This window comes from Rhinolophus sinicus, linkage group LG05 (assembly GCF_036562045.2).
Source record: "Rhinolophus sinicus isolate RSC01 linkage group LG05, ASM3656204v1, whole genome shotgun sequence".
In the NCBI taxonomy this organism is placed as follows: Eukaryota; Metazoa; Chordata; class Mammalia; order Chiroptera; family Rhinolophidae; genus Rhinolophus; species Rhinolophus sinicus.
Window position 1 is genome coordinate 130018327 of NC_133755.1, and position 20838 is coordinate 130039164.

A 20838-nucleotide genomic window follows, 5' to 3' on the forward strand; every position below is an offset into this window, starting at 1 on the left:
CTTTCCAGAGTCATACCATTTCTATCCCCCTTCAGAAATACGTCTTCACCAAAAAAATAAAAATAGCCCCAACTTAGCATTGTTACTGTGACAGTATACCACTTCACCCTAGAAAAGGTACTGTTTCTACATCAGTCAGAGAGAGCAATACCTAGGTAACAGCTCTTCTGGAAGGAGGCAAGGAATAGCATTTGACCTTATGATAACTGTGGAAATTGACGTCTGGGCCACTCTAGTCCTTGAGTATAAAATCATATCACATTAATTTTTATGCTCATATTTAAATGAGCATTTGTTAATTAAATTTATTGGGGTAACAATGGTTACTAAAATTACATAGGTTTCAAGTGTACAATTCTGCGGTACATCATCTATATATCACATTGTGTGTTCACCACCCACAGTCAGTTCTCCTTCTATTACCATATATTTGATCCCCTTTACCCTCTTCTACCATCCTCCTTCACCCCCTTACTCTCTGGTAACCTCTAAACTGTTGTCTGAGTCTACGAATTTTTCTTTGTTTGTCTTGTTGTTTTTTTTGCTTTCAGTTTCATATCCCACATATGAATGAAGTCATATGGTTCTCGACTTTTTCTGTCTGACTCATTTTGCGTAACATGATAATCTCAAGATCCTTCCATGTTGTCACAAATAGCACTATTTCATCTTTTCTTATGGCAGAATAGTATTCCATTGTGTGTATATACCACATCTTCTTTGTCCAGTCATCTATGGAATGATACTTTGGTTGTTTCCATGTCTTGGCCACCGTAAATAGATCATTTGGTTTAATTGTTGGGTGTCAAAAAAATTCCTCCCTCGGAAATTATCCCAGAATAATTATCCTGGCATTATTTTTTGCACCCCAAAGGGAGTATATATAACATGTATTCACAAGCAAGTTCTGTCAATTGCCATCCCTCAGTGGCATGGGCTGTGCTCCTCTTTTCTGCTCCAGCTATGCCCAGATGAGATCCTCAACCTGTAAACCCACCTAGAGGAGCCTCACATGTTCTCCTGCTGATGAGGCAGCCACAGGACGCCTCTGTCCATGTGAAAGGTCTGAGCAACGATCTCCATGTTCTCAAACCTTCTTGATAATCACTAGATTTTGTATGGGGGCAAGAGGAAATATCCCTATATTAATATCTTAGCTATATTTAAATGACTTGGTCTTCTAAACAACTCTAGTTATCACCTGACTATTATAAAATACTTTCTTTCAGCATCTATGCTCTTCTCTGCTCTTTTTCTCATATACACAACTATCAACCTGCTATAAACCCACAAGAAAACATTCCCCTATGCACCATCTTCTCCCCAAGTCGCCTATCTCCATAGGAACAAGCAAACAAGCAACAGTTCTGACAGAGTCTCTTTTAATTTATATCCTACAAAGAAACATTTCTCCCCACCCCTACCCAACTTCCACTCCAAAAAGGCCCAGATCAAACATATAATATCACACACACACACACACACACACACACACACACACTCTCCAGAACCAACAAATACAAATTGCCACATCTACATTATCAACCAGAATGCTTAATATTATCAATAGTGAACTTTTAGTTTTCATCAAAAATATTGATGGAAATATGACAGATTGCATTACCCAAAAGAGGCAAACTGTATCTGCCATCCCACAAACTTTTATTACAGTGTGATTTTGATAACCCTCCCACTGAGAAGCAGGGCTTAGGTTCCTTCTTTGAATTAAGTGTGTTTGTAACAATAGCAGAAGTGACACTGTGTGATTTCCAAGTACAGTTTGTAAAATGTGATACTATTTCCACCTGATTTTCTTGGAATGTTTGCTCCTATAACTCAGCCAGTATATTGTGAGAAAGTCCTAGAATCTCATGGAGAAGCCTATGGAGAGCAGAACACAGGTCTCTGGTCAGTGTTCTGGCTGAGCTCCCAGCACCAAATTGTGTGACAAGTTGAAAGGGAATCTCTCCACCCCCAGTTGATCTACCCTTCACCCCACCCCCTGACACAACAGGGAGCAGAGATAAATTGTACCTGCTGAATTTGTAATCACTGTGCTCAAAATTGCAAGTTTGTAAGCAAAATAAATGATTCTGGTTGAAGCCATTGCATTTGGGGATGGTGTGTTATGTGCAGCAATAAATCACTGAAACGTATTTGGTACCTGGAAGTGGGGTGCTCCTGCAACAAAAGTCCTAAAATGTGTAACATCGCCTTTAGGATCAGGCAGAAAGTGTAGGCTGCATGGGTCTCAAGAACAGTTAGTGAAAGCTCAAAGAGCTAAGAGAGTGTCAGTAGAAGCCTAAAGAGGAGACTATTAATGAGAACTTGAAGAAGAATGGAGAAAATGTTACTAGATGCTGGAAGAAAGAGGACCCTGAGGTAGTGGCAGAAAGTTTGACAAAATTGTTGCCTGAGTTAATGTGGAAAATAAGAAATATGTCTAATGAACTTGATGATCTAGCTAGGGAGATTTCCAGCAAAAGTATTGTAGGTACTACCTGGCCTCTTCAAGCTGCCTAGACCAAAATGGGAGATAGAAGAGATAAGCTAAAAAAAATAACTAATTGGTTTACAAGCAAAATTTGAAGAAATATAAATGATCTAGGACTTGTGGGGGTCTCAAAATGAAACTATTTCTCATTCCCATCTCTCCAGATGGCAAACCATTCTCAAATTAAGAAATTGATCCTGGTCAAAGATTTAATCAAGGAAGGTCTATAAGATGCTTTGTTAAAATCTCAGAAAGATTTAAGGTGATGACTCAGAGTTGCCCCTCACCTCCATATTGAGACTTGGTCTACCTGTTGGTCTTCCATTCGAGGCGTTCAGGTCCTATCACATATGTGAATGCAGCCAACCTTTCCTGAATACATACCACGTATACCGCTCTGGGAAAATTCTGTACCATCTCATTTATATCTTTCAATAAGATAGGCATCAAGTTCTACAGAGTCTCCATAGATGCTACCAAATTCTAATGAAGATGACTTACCTTGTGGTCAACCTGAACTGTTCCTGCCAAGCCCTATCCAATTTGTAGGTGTGTTTTTTTGTTTGTTTGTTTGTTTTGTTTTTTTCAAATTTAGCTTAAGATTGGGTGTTATGCAGAAATTAGATTATATTTGGGTTAGTCAGGCACTCACTGATGACTTTCCTAAAATAGCAATTCTCAAGGAAGTGGATAATACCGATGGTAATAAAAATAGTTAAAATTTATCAAGTCTCTCATCACAGCATTATTTAATTAACTGTTCCATATTCGGCAAATAGGTAAATTACAGTTTAACTTAATTTGCTTGACTATTTTGAAATATTTTGAAGTGCTATAACATAATAATTTAAAAAGATTCCGTTGTAAAATATGTGAAACAGACACCACAATATTATTTTTATGTATGACTGTAGCTGTGAGAAAATATATATACCAATAAAATCAAACCAAAAACATATGCTATCCATGGATAAGCGAGTGGAAAGGCATTTAAGCAGAAATTCCCTAAAATGAGATAACTATGGATGGTTTTGTTAAACTTTTTTCTATTTTTCAATAATTTCCAAAATTTCTAAAATATGTATTATGTTGAAAATAGAAACACACAATATGCCAATTTTCAAAAAAAACGAAATGGTTTGATGCAGCCTCAGCACAAAGCAAAATTGTGGCTTTCTGGCTGTTCGTTGTTGTTTCAGGATTTCGAGGCAAATCCATGACATATTTATTTTACTTTCTTGAAAGCATTATTATAATATGTCATCAGTGAAACTGGTTTCTTCCTTTTGTTTTATTTCCTTACTAGTCCTTGGACAAAGTTTTGAAATATTCCGACTAAATACAAGTTATTCATCTTTCTACATAATTAGCACACGCCACAAAATGGTCCTTCCGTAAATCTCGTTCCCTGAATATATGGAACCTCCCTGATGACTACTCATGTTTCTCACAATAACCTCTGTGTTCTGTATGTAGCACTTGGAGCGATAGACGCAATATTTTCTCCACTGCCTCTTGAAGAGCCGTTCTTCTATGATAGTTCTGACAGCCTTCTCTTTGTAGATAAATCACCCATCTCTATCTTCATCTTTCTCTCTCTTCTTTCAGTCTGCATTTCTCAGTGTTCTGTTAATATTTTCACCTGGTATGTTTATACTTTGAAGACTTCATTTGTTCTCAAGGTTTTATTCTTCTTTTCTCATCACTGTACTACGCGAAAAGTTTCCTTCACCTTTACGTATTCGCTGTTCAATCATTACCAGACTACTTCAAAATTATTTATCTGCTTCTTCCAACTTATCATTAAGTTTTTTAATTCCCCAACTTTCCTGCAATCCCAAGAGGAACAAATGATAACATATTTCGTTTGGAGCAAAGGAACAACCCAAGTACTCAGCTGTAGCATAGTATAGGCATTCAGTCAAATCTGAGTTCATTTCACCCTTCTTTTCCTAATCCATTGCACTTCTATTTTCTTCACTGTGGTCGCTCTAAATCCCCACGATCACAGGCATCTTTCTCATCTATCTCTTTGCCACCATAATTCTTCACCATAAATCCCCACTGACACTGTTTTTTTCCTCTGTGCCATTAATGCAGATGATTAACCGAAGCTGTAAATTCTCCAGTAGCCAACCTTATTGACTCACATGACGCTTCATGACCAGGCAAGCAAACTTGCTTTCAGTCAAACAGTAAGGAACTTATTTGAAAATCAAGAAGGGGGAAATAATCTGGGAGATTCAGTGACCTCGAGTTGTTAATAAGAAAAACTAATACTTTAAAAATCTTACTTCATTTATCTATTGACAGTTCTGTTCTGATCTTGTGTGTGTGTGTGTGTGTGTGTGTGTGTGTGTGTGTGTGTGTTTCTGTGTTTGTATGTATTTGCTTTGTTTTCTCTATTTAGGAGGAAAGGGAAGATACAACCATTTAAAAAAAATGGCCTGTTTGAGTAAATCTAAAATATCAGTATGTATGCTTATCACATATGAGTATAACGGGACTGTTTGTAAACTTAATTGATGGTTAAGTAAATGAAGTACTCAATGATATGCTGTATTTAAGTATGGCTAATACTTAGGAATATGTGTGGAACAGAAACTTCACAAAGTAGAATATGCAAGATAATGCAATACGTCTGTAAATAAATGTGGAACATGTTAAACCTTGCTCAGATAATTAGGGGCTGACAAATCAAAACAAAAATCAATTGCCATTTTTTACATTAGGTTCTCAAAAAATTAAATTATATTACAAATGTAGACAAGGAGACTATGAAATTATTACCCTTTATTCTTTGTTGGTGGCATTATTGATTGGTACAAAATTTTGGAAGGCAGTTTGGCAATATCTATTGAGAGGAATAAAATATTTGCAACCTTTCAGCCAATAACTGCATTTATGGAAATTATTATGGAAAAGTAATCCAAGTATAGAAAAAATATGCATTTTTTAATGATAATAAAAGAAAAAGATGATAGTTAATATGACTGCCGTCAATTACTCAATGGAAATTATGCTACAACTAAAGAAATATTATTACAAATACTATGTTATGCACAATATGGAAGTATGGAAAGTAATTGATTTATTTTGATAATTTTACTGCATTTTCTCTTGTAAAGAAGAAGCCTTAGAACATAGAAAAATATAACAATTAATATAAGTTACATAAAATCACACTATGAGGACATAAATTGCTATTAATATTATGGTACATTTTGTTCCAGGTAAAGATAGACAGGTTGTTTGATAGTTAGATGGATATAAAGATATATAAACAGATATAGTTACATAAGTATATAACTTAACTAGAACTGTAGGGTTTATCGCTTGCTCTTTATTGTATAATATGGATACTAAATGAGAGAAGCAAAACACAAAATTGAAGATGAAACAAGATCAACAGTACGATACAGAAAAAAATTAAATAGGGTGAATATGAAGGAAATGCTAAAATATTGACACTGGACTGCAGTATTGGAATGTGGTGGATTTTTTTTTTCAACTGGTCAAGAATTTTGGTTTTCTATTTTCATTTTTAAATAATGAGTATTCGATGACTATTTGAGATTTCGACGACTCAAATTCAAACACTCCCTTCCCCTTTGGAAAATACCTCAAAATAAGTGGGAGGTAGTGCCTCTGACAACAGAAGCTGAAAAGGCATGCATGTCTGGTACCTTCCCCAACTGCTTGGCATCTAGTTCTTTAAGTGTGTGACACAAGCAGAGCCCATTAAACATTTTTGTTTATGACTGTGCAACTTCGGGCATGAGTAAAGTTGCAGTGACATCTGGGTGATTTTTAAGTGACTGTGGAAAACAGATGTGGCCATGTGTCCAGGGGTAATAATACCAGTAGCTACAAATTAATCAGATATTCTTGTGGGAATCTTGGCTATTCTATACATCCCTTGGGATATGTGGGTGAGCTTCCAAGAGCCATGAATCTAATAAAACCATAGGCCAAATATATTCTGTTCATAGGTACATTTTTCTTTAAGACCACCTAAATTACCTCAGGTAGGCAAAGGATTCCATGATCCAGGATAGGCCAAGCGTCTTTAACGTAGGTCAGCTTTACTGAGCTGCCTTACCCATTTTGGGATCCATCTGTTCCTTACAAGGTATCTCCACCAGACTTTAATGCCTATCAGTCAGAGACTTTAATAAATTGATCTGTCATTTTAGTCAACTAATGAGTCAAATAGATGATTTGTTGAATTACTTCAAAATATTTATCACCACCTTCTACCTGTGTGCAAGGCTGGGCACAGGGGATACAGGCAGGGGCGTCCTCAATGTCATTCTAGATCAGGGAAACAAACAGATATAAGAAATCATTCAGTATTCTTCTCCTGGAAAACGGCAAATGAGATGTCTTAAAATTTTCCCACTAGAAAACATCTGAAAACTCCAGATAAATTATCTTCTTGGATAAAGGAATGACCTTGCAACTAGAAAGTCAGGTCAGGGATGTATGTGAGTCCTGCAGTCACCACAAACCTACCTTCCTGCATGGCCCCAAGCTTTGACTTTAAAGGGCATGTGCAGAGGAGAAACTTCAGTGGGAATCCAATATTGGGTTAACTTTAGGCTTTCCTGCAATTACCAATATCAAATTCCTGGTGGCTGCAAAAATTTCCTCCTGACTGATTTGTATGGAATTGAACAAGCCATTCAATCTCTTTATATCTCAATTACTCTGCTAATAAACTTATAATAATAATACTTATAATTTATTACCTTTGCAGATATATACAAATATTGATACATGTTATATCATTATATCGATGTATGGACAGAAGTCACTTAGACCACCTTGTAGGCCTCCACATGGGCTACCTTTGTGTCAAGTGCTCACCCTTGGTTCAAACAGTGAATATTGTTCTGGCATTTTATGATTAAGCAATCACCTGGGACTCTTTCCCTCAGCAGGATCTACGGGTAGCAGTGCTTAGTTGGAGGCTTTGTCCAACTAAGACGAATAAAGGGATAGTTCCTAAAAAAAAAAAAAAAAGAACAAAAAGAAACCAAATTTTTTTCTTTATTCATGAATAAGAGTGCAAGGACAATTATTTCATTTTAAGACTAACTTACGTACAATGCATTCCTGAATTATAGCTTTCAAACTCTAGTAAATCAATGGAAAGGAAAGAATTTACATGCAACATAGAATGCATTACATAGCTGGATGTGTATTTTAATATGTTATATTAAAAATATGACTTAGAAAACTAACCCCAATAGGCCGAAAAATGTGTGATGTGTCAGTCACTCTCTATATGAAAGCCTATGAGCGAAAAATAAAATATGTGACAATACATTGAGTGGTAAGACTACCCAAGATTTGTATTTATGTTCTTTTGGGGGAGAGATAAAGGGAAATGGCAAGAGTCTGTATATTAACTTGATTTAAGACTAATAATTAGAAAGGGTAGCTGAATCATATATTAAGTTTATAAATATCACAAAACTTGGGTTTGCAAGTACTAGCTATAACTGAAAATATGTCTATGAATATAGAGAGGTTACAGCTTTCAGTAGGAAATATCAAAATAAGATTATGCTTTGTGAAATGTAAAGTAGTGCATCTTGGATGGAAAATTCACAGATAATCAGGGAAATGGAGCTACTATACTTGGAAAATCATAATGTTGAATGAGACCTGGGAGTGATAGTTACAGAAAATTAGTATGAGATTGCACAGGATGATATAGTGGTTTATAAAAACTGTTTGGACAGCACATGCAAAGATAACACATCATGAGTCAGACAAGTGTGTCCATTTATGAAAATCTCAGTACCAGAACGATGTCATCGTACTGGAGTGAATTCAGAGAGAGCTACAAAAATGATTGAGGGTCTGGAAGGGCTGATGTGAGGTAAGATTAAAAGGAACTAAATATGTATGGCTTATCCAAATATAGACTATATTGTTGCAACATGTATGGTACTCGCATAGTAAGGAAAGAGAGAAAACTTGTCAAGGAAGTTTAAGTAAAGGTTACTGGGAACATTCTGAAGAAAACTAAAAGAGAAAAAAGTTAAGGTGACATAAGGACTCCCCAGTGGGTTAAGTAGAGAAAATAACGATACCATTTTGGTTCTCCAGACCCATTTTGCAAAGTGAAAAGAATACTATACTTTAATCTCCCAGTCCTTCAGTTTCCACATTTTTAAAATCGGGAGCAATGAACCCTCTTTGGCAAACTATAGAATTTTGACCTGCAAGATTAATTATAACCATATTCATTTAAATATCATTTTAAAAACTTTTTAACACAATACTTAGCATCTAGTATAGCAGAATACAGATTTTTTTTTCAATAAGTGAATTAAAGTTGGTCTAAGAAATATACAGTCTCCCAACGTTAAATAACATTTATTAGGGCTTAACCAAGAGCATGTAATATGAAAGCTTGAATTTGTTGTGATTTCTGACATCAAAGAACTTACAGTCTCATGGATGAGCAGACACGTATTCAAGTACATAAGCAAAATATATTAACAGTTCAAAAAAGAGCAACTGAGCTTCCAAAGACTTGAGAAGCAAGTGTTTCAAGGATGAGAAGAAAGAGGTGACACTGGAATTGAGTTTTGAAGGGTACTTGGAATACGAAAAGAAGAGATTGGAGGGGAGTTCGGTGATTGAATAAGAGCATGTGAATGACACCTGAGGGAAACTACAAACCCCATGGCAAAAAGCATGAGTGGCTTGGTATGGCTGAAACAAGAAACCCAAAATTATGGTTTAAGACAAACCTGGACAGGTGTGCTATCATTCATCGGAGAATGATTGTGACTGTGGCTTTCATGGGCATTGAGACAACAGAACAATAGTTCTCATTTTTTCAGGATTTCATCAAATAAATTCTTAAACAGAAGACTAATCTATGGAACAGATAAAAGCAGAGCTTCTCTGTTTGAAGTAGGTTAGAGGCCTAGACTCCTGCCCTCCAGCATCCCTTCAATCTTTCTTTCTTTCCACTCCCAGAAGACCCTGAGACCTCTCGCAAGACCCCTAGAAACTTTGGTGCACAGTTTGAAGAACACAAATATTAGGAAAAAGGAATGAATGAGAATTTTTGAACAAGGCGATGAAATGACCAATACTGAACTTAAAGAAAAAACAACACTTGGAATAATGGGAAGTGTGGGTTTGCTGAATTACAGGTAGGCTGTATGAGTTTGAATCCAGGTGGTAGCTGGAAAATGGAAAACAGGTAGCTTTGATATTATAAAGTCAAACAGCAACTCTTCTTGACTAATTAAAAAAGACTAGATGTAAGAAGTAGGACAGATGTCAACTCAGATTTCCAGGAAGGGTGAGTGGGATAATATAACGTCACTAACTGAAAGAGAGTGTTCATTTTCATTTAATGTACAGTTTTGGTTAGTTCTCTTAGCAGCTTAGGTTCTCTTAGCAGCTCTATTCTATACCTAACTAAAATACAATCATAAACTGTAATGATTTAGAAGTTATAGCTTGATACGGTTCCTTTTTGTTGAGATTTGAATTACAAAATCCTGACACATGCATGAGAAGAAGATATAAATACCAAGAGAGGGATATCATTTTTATACATGTATTCATTCATTCTTTCATTCATCTGTTATGATCACTCACTGATTATTAAAAATGTGTTGGGTATTATGGTAGATTCTCTGATAATTGAAGTTTTAATTATTTAATCGTATTTTGGATAGATTTAAACTCATCTTTCAAACAATCTTGAAAAACAATTTTCCAGACTATTTTTATATAAATACAGAGTTCTTTTCTGAACATACCCTTCTTGTTATATTTGTTGTATATATCAAATAGTGCCACATATCCTTTTGAGTACCAGAACGCTATTCCTAAACCAAGGCATTTGACCATGTGTTATCAAATCTACATGTATTTGGAAATATTCAGTTGATCACTGAAATTCTAGGTTATGTTGGTTTTTATGAGACTAGATTTTATTTGTTCCAGTTATCTTTATCAAACCAAAAGCTAAGTTAGCTTAGTTCTATTTTGTATTAGACAAGAAATACTCAGGTTTGGTTTGGACTAATCTGAAATCTATAATTATTTAAGGGAAATATATATCCCCAAAACATTGATGTGATTAGAGTGTTCATTTCACCTACAAATCTCAGTGCTGTGATGTCACTTCTTATTTTGTATAGTGAGAATAATTGACAGCTATATTGAAGACTAAACTAAACTTTAAAAAGAAATAACGGCTTTCGACATATTTTGGACTCTACTTTAGAGAGGGATTAAAAATTTAAAGAGAATATATTAGGTATATAACTTCTAATATATGTAGATGCATGCTATACGTTTTACATCGTATCTCGTTTAATCCTCAAAACCTACATTGCAAGTAAAATCACGCCTTTTATAAATGAAAAAATTGGAGGTAAGTAAGTTTAACTTACCCAAGGGCACACAGGTAATCAATAGAGCAAGGTTTATAAATTTCCAAGTCCAAGTACCTATCACGAAAAATGCTCCCTACCAATGAATTATAAAGAATTTAATTAATAAGCATTCAATATCATTGTCATTGGAGGAGGGGATAGGGATTGATACTTTATTACAAAAGTGTCACAACTATCTTCCCTGGCATATCTTGGGAATTGTCATTTACTATTATATTATTATAGTAATAAACCAATTTGACTTGATGTTTTTCTGCCTATTTAGAAGAGTTATCTCCGGGCAAATAGCCTTTTAGAAGGAAATCTTTTAATTTCGATTTCCTGTAGATGAACATTTGCCAGATACATTGATCTTCTTAGTCATAATGTCTCAAAATTACTGTACAAACTAATCAATATCATCAAGTCTCTAAAATATTATACAAACTAATGAATAATTTGAGAATACACATGTTCAAAGCATGTCAAATTTATTATAGATCTTCGAGGGATTGGTCTGTAAACTATTTGGAGGTATTTACATAGAAAGGCACATCAAACTAGATCAAGGTGAGAATAAATAAGTACTTAGAGAAGGTAATTGGAAAACTGATACATTGACATTAACTGCATGGAAAGCAGTTTATGCTTGTTTCTCCAAAGATGCTTTGCCAAGTGATTAGACCAAATAAAACCACAACAAAACAGACTTTTCTTACTGTAGAAATTTCCAGGAATGCTTAATTTCTGGCCTATGGGTCCAAATCCTAGCTCCGCGACTTTTTATCAGTACGTCTGTGGCAAGTTATTTAGCCTCTCTGTGTCTCAGTTTCTTCACTTATAAGTAGGGGTGTTATTATTATCTAATTCATGGAGTTATTTTGCATATTAAACTAAATGAGTAAATGCATGAATATTTAGTCCATGTGGGTGGAAATGGAGGAAATGAAACAAGCTAAAGGGTAGCGAGCAGGGAGAGGATGGCCTAGACGCAGTGAGGCCAGAACAGGCCCAGGCCACAGCGTGCCCTGGAGGCCATGTAAAGAGTCTGTCCTGCTCCTAAAGACACCAACAAGCTATTACATTGTCCTGAGGATGGACATGATGTGATCAGATCTGTGAAAGAGAACTGATGTTAAAGTTAAACAAATAGGTTATGATTGAGATCATTACATTTCCTTTCTCATTCTGGAACATACCAAGGTAACTATTTCGTCATTTGGTCATTTTGAAGTGCAACCTGGATTAGGTTCTGGTAGAGCCACTCTGTTCCATAATTCCTAAAATAGAAAAAACTCATCATTGTGTAGTATAAGGCAAAGAGAGTAATCAAGAGAAAGGATAAAAGTAGATACAAAATAGCACAAGTTATAGCAGGAGATTAAGAGAAAATAAGTGTTTCCTCAAGCCACGATGCCTAGAAAGCTATGTAGAGTATATGTGGCATTCCTAGAGAATAATGATGCCACATAACACATCACATGTTAATATGTAAGAAAAGAGAGAGAAAACAAAATTAAAGAAGGGAAAAGGATATTGCTTATAAACATCTATGCATACATAAATAAAAGTTATATCCTCTTTACTATGCTTTAGCCTCCTGAATCTATTATTTGCATATACATGGATTAAAAATATGTAATTAATAAAAGTTAGAGGTAAATGTAATGTATTTCATATTTTAAATACATATGGATATATATGACAGATTATATATATATATATATATATATATACATATATATATATATCATATCATGTATGACAGATAAGCAGAAAGAGCATAACGAGGATATTAGAAATGAATTGCATTGAGATAATTTTACTCTAAAAATTATGTATTTGGGTTTTCTTTCAAATGTAAAGGCAACAGAGAAGAAGAAAGGGTTTCTGGACAGCCAGATATCAGCCAAATCTATGAAGAGCCAAGTTCATCTCCAATCTATCATCTGGAGCACTCCATCGCTGAGCACTACCCCAGCCAAGAAAGTCAAGTATAACATGTGTTCAGAGAGCCCGGTTCCTCTCCAACATTTTGTACTCTGCCTTGGCTGATTTTCAGTTAGGTTAGATTGTCTTTTTTTTTTTTTTTTTCAAACGAAGAATACATGCTTCATAAATAAATAAATATTTGAGAAATTTGTTTAATAAACAAAAATGATTCTAAAGTTTAAATTATAGAGTTGGTCAAGACTCCAGGCGACATATTTCAAAATATCATGATATCAATTATCTGAGTTATCCAGGAAAAATCTTTCTTTCTCTTCCCTCCCGCCGTCCCTCCCTTCTATTTCGCTTTCTCTTTCGTATTCTCTCTCTCTCTCTCTCTCTCTCTCTCTCTCTCTCTCTCTCTCTCTCTCTCTTTCTTTCTTTCCTTGACTAAACTAACCTGGCTGGTGATTGCTTCCAATCCAATATTCACAGGGCAGCATAACCTGAACCCTGATGAATAAATGCTAATTTGTCTTTGGGGGGGGTTGTTTTACATTTTTTACAACCAGTTCTAGTCACTGCATTGCTCAGTTTTGTGTCACCAATTTAGAGAGCACTGGAAACCAGCCTTAAACCACTGTGTTTATCTAATGTAAGCTAGGACTTTGGTGTCAACTAATTATTGTATTGATGAAACTGGTTATATGTAGGAGATAATTCCACAAAACATCGTAGAAATTGGATATTTTCCTAACTGAAGCATCTAATGTTTGTTTCTGCAGAAGGAATATCACACTTGTATGGTATTTCATAAATCATAGAGATCATAAAGTTTTTATATTATTTTAACTCACTCATTCCTTCAATATTCACTCACAACTATTGTGTGCTAGCTATCTACAAAATCACAGATATTCCTGGCCTTAAAGAATTTATAGTATGTCACTTGCTCCTTCTAAAAACGATAAAAGGTAGCTCCTATTATGTTAACCTGAGGTTTAAAAGGTTTAATAATTTATATCAATAGTGTGGGAATGCTGCGTAAAAGCCTTCTGAATCCATGATTCTGCGTTTCGGGCATAGCCTCCCCTCATCAAGCTTTCCTGGTAAGCCCCACAATGTATTGACAGTAGCATGATTGTTGCAGTCAGGTGAAACTCAGTTAGGATCCCAGCCCTGTCTTTTATTACCTGTAGGAATGTGAGCAAATCACTAACGCTCTCTGAGTACCTCCATTTGTGATAGGGACTGGTCCTTCTTTACAAGGTAGTGAGGAAACCTAAATGAGACGGTGGAGGTGAAGCCCAACGGGCTGGGGCTAGTGTGAGGTGATTGAGGCACTTACTGTGTGTGCAAAATTTAAGAGGGGGTCATGTCACCAATAAATAAATAATATTTATGTCAATATTTAAAAAAGTTAAATTGGCAAATTATGAATTATATGCCAGTGGTTTGTTTTTGTACAAAAAAACACAAAAAACAAAGCATTTTACCAGAAACATGGTTGGGGCTTGAGTGGGGAAATAAGGTAGAGCTGTGGAAGTGAAGGGTTAAATCCTGTCTTTATTAAAAATTATGATATTTTGTTCATCCATATAGTAGGCAGACATCTAAAGTAGCTCCCCAAAGATATCCTTCCTTAGTTCCCAGAACCTGTAAGCATGATGAACTACGCCTGTTATGATTATGTTAAAGTATATGTAATATCATGGTCTCAATACACTATGGTTTATGTTGTGTTATGATATATGTTATATGTTCTACTATATCATTAATAAGTGCAAAGTTATTGTGTTATATGATTTGTCATAGCTGACCTTAAGATAGGAAGATTGTTTGGGTGGCTTTCATCTAATCACGTGAATGCTTAAAAGCAGAGAGCTTTGTCTGTCTGGTGACAAAAGAAAGGCAGAAGTCGGGGAGATTCAAAGCATGGGAAGGATTCAGCTGCCACCACTGCCTATGAAGAAACAGGGATGGGAGAGCAGCCACAGGAATGGGAGTGACCAACAGGCACATGTAACAAGAAAACAGAAACCTCAGTCCTACAGCCACCAATAATTGAATTCTGCTATTAACAGGAGTGAGCCTGAAAGAGGACTGTGATCTCCAATTTGATTTCAGCCTTGTAAGATCCTGAACACACCCAGCCCTGCCATCACAGACTTCTGACCTATAGAAACTGTGAGATAATAAAGATATGTTTTAAGGCACTAAGTGGTTTGTAATTTTTATGCAACAATAAAACCAGTACAATCATGACTATTTTGCATTAATTTCTATGTTAAAACGCATTGTATTAAATGGTCATTTATCTTGATTATTGAGTTTTTTTGTTACTCCCTTAAATTTTATATCTGAGTAGAGTGTCTCATTTTTCTCACCCTAATCCTGGTTTTGCCATGCTTAATGTAAAGTAGGTACACAATGCATGCTGTTATCTTTACCCTTGTTAATACACAATGTCTTTTAATTCCAGTCTTATTGATGGGAAGCTCCTTAATTTTCTGACTCCTTCAAAGTTTGTTTCGATTTTCCCCTCTCCACCAATGCCTCCTTCCCTACATCAGACCTACCTAGCCAGGAGATTATTTATTAGGGCAGTATCTTAAGGGTACCACCAGATATGCCATGTAATTCTCTTCTTTAAAAGGCCCCTGCTTCTAAAACAATTCAAAAGTGTTTTCCTCTTATGTATTTAGAAATTTGTCTTCATCATTGGATATGGCACTTTAGATTCATATTAATAATAAAATTTACTCCCACAAATTTCATCTTTCTACACCTTTCTCTTAAAAATACTTTTACTAAACATGGGGGATTTGGGACTTGCAAGTTTTAGAAACATGAGTTTGGATGTGGGAATATGAGAAAAAAAAGGAAATGGCTAATACAAAGGAAATGCTCTCTGATCTAGTGTATATGTGTCTAAATCGTAGAGTAACTCTCATTCAGGAATTCTCACTTTATTACAAAAGGAAGAGAAGGAAAGTAACTGTAAGAATCATTCATAAGCACACATATTAATGACTGTTTTCACTATGATTGAATCAGATATTTCATATCTACAGAAAGTGGTCATTTTTACTGTGCATGTTGATTCATAGTTGCATAACTAATCATGACAACTTTATTAATTGCTTATTATCAAGGGTTTTCTCTTTTATTAGAGAACAAGTGACTTCCTTTCCTTACACTGGTGTGCATATATATCTCTGTGTGATAGAGATTAATGCATAAAGCTTTGCAGGAAACTGCCTCATTGATTTTGTTGCCTTTATATTTGTCTTCCTTAGATGACTTCCACTAAAATAGATAGAGGATGTAGAGTCCATTTTAGGGGGATACACAGGGCCCTGCCTACAGTGGTTGGACTCCTGGCTTAAATTGAAGCAGCTGAGTAAGTAAGAGGTTAAGGGGATATTTTTAGAGAAATGAACGCATTGTATCATTGGTTATTTTTTAAGTTCCCAATACAATGCTTCTTTGATGGAGGTACATTCATAAAGTCTTAGTCCTTGCGTGTGTTTTGTATATTGATTAGAAAATGCATTGCCAACACTGATGTAATGATGCGCCCTGGAATATTATTCAATGTTATAAGTTGTACTTAAGTTCTATCTCTGAAATCTGTGTGTTTGAATATTCCTATGCCACATTTTCAAATTCTTCAAATCTCCTGTTAGCTAATCCACTGTTCTACTGTATGATTTAGAAATGTTTTCAAAACCCCATGTTGTTTCCCCTATTACTGACTTAAATTGATTTCTGAGATTTTTATGTGATAGTAAATTCTACTCTTAAACACAAGTTAGTCTAGCGACCTCAAAGCTAATGATGAATAAATGTAATCCAGCTCAGTACATGGTACCTCCTTTGAGAGAAAACTCCCAAAAAGTATTTCTTGAAGTAAAGTATCAAATCAGTACCTTAGACTCTTCTGCGCTGTGATAGTGCATTGAATACAAGAAAGCTGATGGGGTAGTTTTAAAAAATGTCCTGACAGAGTCAAGGTGATGGCCATTTTTAGCTGCCCTGCTATCCATCACCTCTTTCAGCCAAGCATACTCCATCATATGCAACAGCCTCATGAATTTATGCATCAAGCTGTGCAGCCAGTCGTGCCGAGGGCGCTGGTGACAAGTGAAATTGCTGTGCGCCTCATTTAGCTGTTTATTGCGCCTGAGTACGTGTTGCAGCTGTCATCCCACGATGGGATGATAGTGCTCGTTAATAGACAAGACAGGCAAATAATGATGGAGGCCACAGCAAGAGATGCTCATCTGCCAATGGGCTCTGAGCAATATCACAAACATCCACAAAGTTTTCCATCAAAAGCAGCTCTGTAAGAAAATAGAGAGGGCAAGGCTGATCTTCATGGGACTAACAATGGAGATTAAACTTTTGAAAAAAGTGTAGCCCAGCAGACTGTAACTTGAGCTGCCACACTGTGCTTCCCTTTTAACAGAATCACAGGAAAATGACCGCACACACCAACCAGGTTTGATACCAGCGTTCAGGTTGACTGTATTCCTACCACATACCATGGAATTAACCGTAACCCAACTGCACAGTTGGCGTTCTTCTGCTGTCAACCATGGCCCTAAGAATGTGTGAATGTTATTTTTCACCTCTTTGATGACTTGCTTCATACATTTAGGATTTAGAATTGTTATCTTTCAATTCTTCTCAGTCATTCAGTGGAAAGTAACTTGGAAGAGAAATATTCAATCTTTAGATTTGAATGGAATTTTTTTTTTTTGTATAAAATTGAATTATACTCAAGCATTCCTATCTTGGCAGATAGGAAAGAGGCTCTTAATAAAATCTCTCTGCGATCAAAGTTTGTTAAACAACTGACTTTCATTTCCCTCCTTCTCTGAGTATGTGGTGCTTAATCTTATATGGATACTTTCCAGTTGGTGATTAGCCAGTGCCTAAGCTATGAGCTTACATGTGAATCTAGGATTTTACCAACAGGTTATTCATTTTATAAGAATGTAGGACTTAAAGAGTTAACATGTTTGGAGTAATGAGATGAAGCAAACTCTGACAATCCTTTGCAGATTTTTATATATAATAGTAATACCCAAGAGTACTTGAATTCTATGCTTGCTAACTGAATATTATTTTGAGTCCAAAATATAAAAATAAATATGAAGGTCCAAATTGTGAACCTAGGATGGAAATAATGTTAGTTATTTTGTAATTTAACAGAGAGCTGTAAAAACCCATAAACATAAAAAAAAAAATTAAAAATAGGAATAATTCATTAAACACACAAACATTATTAGAGAAATAGCTTTCTTGGATATAATATCATGTGGCCATGGTCTTTTTAGTGGATGCTACGTTACTACTATGAGGAAAGACAGCCAAAAATTTAACAAAGACATTCTTATTCACAGCCATGTCAAGAACCAGAGAAAGTACTAAGCAGGCCTACATAGAGAAAACACCATTTGGGGATCATAGAGCTAGAATGATGAAAGAAAACTTCAAACCCTCAAACCCTGTCATTTGTCCTCCTCATTTTAAGGATGAGGAAACCAAGTCCCAGAGAAGCCAGGTGACCCAGAAAAGCCTGCATTGAGCCACCTGCAGCATCTGCAGTGAACCCAGGTCTCTCGTGTCCCTCAGGGCTGATTCACAGGCAACCTTTCTCACATCCTTTCTGTGACTGGCAGTCTGAGCCTTTTCCTTTTCTTTCTTTTTTTCTTTTTTTTTATTTACAAAAGTTTTTATTTATATGTTACTTGAAAGAATATTCTGATTTGTTTATTTATCATTTTTGTATGCTTATTTCTTTAAGAAATAAAAAAGAGGAATGGAGAAAGCAAGGCATCTAACAATAAGTCAAAATAATAAGGGTTGTGTAATGAAAGAGAAGAGTTATAACAAAAAAGCTCAGACAAAGGATAATTACTAGATTTGAATATAAAATTTACCACTGATTTAAAAGGGTTGATTCATTCTTAAATGTGATCATTGTCTTTGAGCCAAAAATTACTTCAGTGAGAATGGATCTTCAGTTTTATGATGGAAATAAATGAGAAAATGTAAGTTAACTTGCAAAGAAAATAGTTTTATGATGCACATTTTAAGAATATACGTATTCTGTAAAGTGAGGAACATCTGTATTAATTATTTAAAGGTCCCTTCCTTCTTTAAAACATTCATATCTTTATACAAGAAAAATCATTAAAAACAACTTTCCACAGGGTTTCTTGATCCAGAAATATCTATTTGTCTTAGAAGTCTTTGATAAACGCTTAGTATACAGGGCAATGTGTATTCTACAACAATTAATTTGAATGCACAGTAGACATCATTATACAGAAGGTATAAAATCACTTTTGGATTATACATTACAGTAGTGATTTACATCAGAGTCTTAATGTAAAATCCCATGGACTAGCATGTAATAACTTTATGTACTTAATTTCTTTTTCCTTGTTTTGTGCTTACTATGGAATAACACAGTGGGAGCTATATTATTCTGCTTCTTTACTGTTTCAAAATTCACAACAGAAATATTTTTTAGGGGGCATTTACAGGACTAATGGTCAGCAAATTTGAATATGTTGACTCCTTTTCTTCATGAAATGGAAAAGAGATGTGTGTTACACACACACACAAAGTTTTATTAATGTTTCATAAAATGGTTGCTACAATCAAAGGAACTGCTCTGAAAATTAAATTACTGGGCTGGCTCTGAAAATCAGCATAATATGCTCTGTTTAATTCAGTCATGCTAAGATGTTAGATTCTCCTTCATTCTCTCAGCTTTCTCTCTCCTTCACCTGGGGGCATCTGCTGATGAGTCTCTTCTAGAGGTTGTTTAATGACTATTTTACAGGAACTGTCAGCTTTCTAAAACCCAGTGGCGTTGGGCGGCACTGTATTACCAGCCTTTTTTACACCATTTCCCTGACTGTAAATCGGAGGTTTAAAAGTACAAGAAAAGCTCCTATTTGATTTAATGACTGGCTGATGGAGGTCGATTAATCTTTTTATGCTCAGATGTTTTACTCATATTGTTTGTTTATACTCACTTTTCTGATTTTAGAAACACAAGAAATGAGAAGACCATTTGAAGAAGAGCAGATAGTCACCTTAAGAAAATCCCTGTCATATGCACTCTGGGATTTGGACACAAATCCTAATTATACAGTAAGTGACGTGAACACAGACTTTACATTAACCTATTATAAAGTTGCAAAACCACAATACCGCTCAATTTGGTTAAAGAAATTGAAGACGTTGGCTTCGTGTTTTTTTTTTTGTTTTGTTTTGTTTTTTAAGCAAGGGCTTATTTGTTTCCATATGAAAAAGGCAGATTTTTTTGGTTGTATAAAGAAAAATATTTTTCTTCCCCTTTTTCACCCCATTTTTGAAAACTACACAGGAACCTTTTTAGCACTATCATCCTATTTTACTTAGGGTATTATCTCTAGTCAAGGCTCTATTTAATTTTTAAAAATTAAATAAATAAAAATTAAAAAATAAAAACAAGGAAAATCCTTTTGTCAAATTAGATTAATTCATTGTAATCGTGATAGATTATACAGATTCTTGCTTGCTTCTTGAATTTTAACATGAGTACTCAGAACATCCATCAAATTATTCTTGTCAGTTTTAATTTTTGATCAAGGGATAACTCTTTTGATCAGAGTACACCAATCAATCAAAGCTAGTCAATAGTAGCACACAGAAGATAATGCTGAGGAAATATTCAACAAGTTTTTAAATCTACCCTTAAAAGTTAAGACAACATAGCAGTTATTCTTGGACCAATCAAAATATTATCTAACCACTAACTCTTCCAAACAAACAGAATGAAACAATGATTCTGGCAGTTTTTCCTGAATAAAGGTTTCTTATTACCAGGAGAATAAGAACCAAGAGTTGGTGGGGCATACATGGCGAGCAAAAATGTTTGTTAATCCCCCCTTTCTTTTAGAGAGTGAGAATAACATAAACACTGAAGGA

At 35.2% G+C, this 20838-nt stretch overlaps 1 long non-coding RNA gene across 4 annotated transcripts in view; it reads left to right on the plus strand.

Annotated features, from left to right (window-relative positions):
- Window positions 1-20838, plus strand: part of LOC109453591 (uncharacterized) — an 878050-nt gene that overhangs the window by 781151 nt on the left and 76061 nt on the right. For all 4 annotated transcript variants that reach the window (XR_012496688.1, XR_012496691.1, XR_012496692.1 and 1 more), the window contains one exon: window positions 19916-20019. This is a non-coding gene — a long non-coding RNA (uncharacterized LOC109453591). The remainder of the gene's footprint in view (window positions 1-19915; window positions 20020-20838) is intronic.